A 2500-nucleotide genomic window follows, 5' to 3' on the forward strand; every position below is an offset into this window, starting at 1 on the left:
ACACGCACCCCACCCCCCAGATCCCCCCCCACACACGCCCCTGTTGCTTAAACAAGTTGCTTCCTGTTTCCGCACGGTTTAACCCGAAGGTTTATCGCCGCCAAACAAGTCGCCATTCGGCCGGAGAGAGACAGACTACAAAAGGCAAAATAAAAATCGATATATCCGGTTACACAGAGTTAGCGAGGCGATCTAACCAGCCGTTGTGATGGACTCGGATGAACGGACCGGAACTGTCTCGCAGACGGAGGCGATCGCGGGAAAAGAAAGATTTTCCAGGCTCGGTTTTTTTTTATATTTTAATTTTCTTTTCTTTTTCTTTCTTTTATTGTTTTGTGGTTATTTTATTTTCTTTCTTTCTTTCTTTCTTTGTTTTTTCTATTTTCTTTTTCTTTCTTGTTTTTCCTTTTTTTCTTTCTTTTTTCAGTTTTTTTCCCATTCTCTTATTCTATTTTTTTTTCCTTTTCTTTCTTTCTTCTCTTTCTTCTTTTTTATGAAGGGAAGGGTGTTGCTGTTTTCCATTTTTTTTCTTTCTTTTTTTGAGTGAGACAGTGTTTTTTGTTTTTTTTCTTTGTTTTTGGAGGAAATGAGTGGGTGGGAGGGTTGTTTTTGCTCGAGGCGGTTCGTGTGTGTGTGTGAGGGTGAGGGGGGTGAGTGGGTGGGGGGGGTAAATGTATTTGGTTCTCTGTGTTTGTCTGTATGTCTATATTTTTATCTATCAACCTGTTCATGTCTGTATATTCATCTTTATATACATACCCTTTCCGCTCTCTATCCCTCTCCCCCTCTCCCTTCCTCTCCCTCTCTCCCTTCCTCTCCCTCTCCCTTCCTATCCCTATCTCCCTTCCTCTCCCTCTCCCTCTCCCTCCCTCGCTCCTTTCCTCTCCGTCTCCCTTCCTATCCCTCTCCCTCGCTCCCTCCCTCTCCCTCTCTACCTTCCTATCCCTATCTCCCTTTCTCTCCTCCCTCTCTCCCTTCCTCACCGTCTCCCTTCCTCTCCCTCTCCCTTCCTATCCCTCTCTCCATTCCTCTCCCTCTCCCTTCCTCTCTCTCTCCCTTCCTATCCCTATCTCCCTTCCTCTCCCTCTCCCTCTCCCTCCATCTCTCCATTCCTCTCCCTCTCCCTTCCTATCCCTCTCTCCCTTCCTCTCCGTCTCCCTTCCTATCCCTCTCTCCCTTCCTCTCCCTCTCCCTTCCTCTCTCTCTCCCTTCCTATTCCTCTCCCTTCCTATCCCTCTCTCCCTTCCTCTCACTCTCTCTTCCTATCCCTCTCTCCCTTCCTCTCCCTCTCCCTTCCTATCCCTCCCTCTCCCTTCCTATCCCTCCCTCTCCCTTCCTATCCCTCCCTCTCCTTCTCCCTTCCTAGCCCTCTCTCCCTCCCTCTCCCTCTCCCTCCCTGACAACAACCAGGAACACCCTAATCCCTGACAACAATGGGCCACCGCTGCTGGCACGACCTGAACGCTGTCCAAAGGCATTACAACTGCGGACTCAAACGGCGTCCGCTAACTGCCCAACTACTGGCAACCGTCAATGGTGAAGGAGTTGGGAAGATAGGGGGGGGGGGGGAGATCTATTTCTCTCTCCTCTCTCCTCTCCTCTTCTCTTCTCTTCTCTTTCTCTTCTCCTTCTCTTTATCTTCTCTTTTCTTCTCTTTTTCTTCTCCTTCTCTTCTTTAATCTTCAGTTCTCTCTTCTCTTTTCTCTTCTCTTCTCTTCTCTTCTCTTTTCTTTTCTCTTTTCTCTTCTCTTCTCTTCTCCTCTCTTATCTTTTCTTCTCCTTCTCTTTCTCTTTCTATCTCTCTCTCACTTCTCACGTCTTACTCATTCACTCCTGTTCACACTCTTTCACTTTCTACCTTTGTAGTTTCTTCACTTTCATTCGGAAATTTTCTCGCATATTCTTTGTATTTCTTAAGACCTTTCATTCGTCTTATTTTATTTCTTAGGTTATTTTGCAGCGCGTGCAGACTCCTTTTTTCCGCCCAAGTAAAGTTTCAATCACCCTTTTTGTGGCACGAAACAAAGAATAAATACTCACTCGTGCTTAACTTTATAACAAATAGGACAAGGTTACAAAACACATGTACGTGTACAAAGACACACACACACACACACACACACACACGCACACACACGCACACACACACACATACACACACACACACACACACACACACACACACACTCAAGATACCTGTTCCAAGAAGGCTGCCCACTCGATGCCCTCGAACACTCACCTGGCGGGAGAAAGAAAAGAGAAAATAAGCATATAATTAGACATTGAAAAATGGGACTTTATTAAAGAAATTGATAAAATGACGCTGGAGGTAAAAAGGCTTTATAGCTGGTGACGACGGCCGTGATAATGGACTGTGAGATCATTCTGGTCCTTGTAAACGGAATAGCAAAGGTAGAAAATCTCGTTGTTCTATCTATCTACCCATTTATTATTAGAATGAGAATTATAATAAGGATAATTGTAATGATGAAGACAAAAA

The sequence above is a fragment of the Penaeus chinensis genome, chromosome 34, assembly GCF_019202785.1.
Source record: "Penaeus chinensis breed Huanghai No. 1 chromosome 34, ASM1920278v2, whole genome shotgun sequence".
In the NCBI taxonomy this organism is placed as follows: Eukaryota; Metazoa; Arthropoda; class Malacostraca; order Decapoda; family Penaeidae; genus Penaeus; species Penaeus chinensis.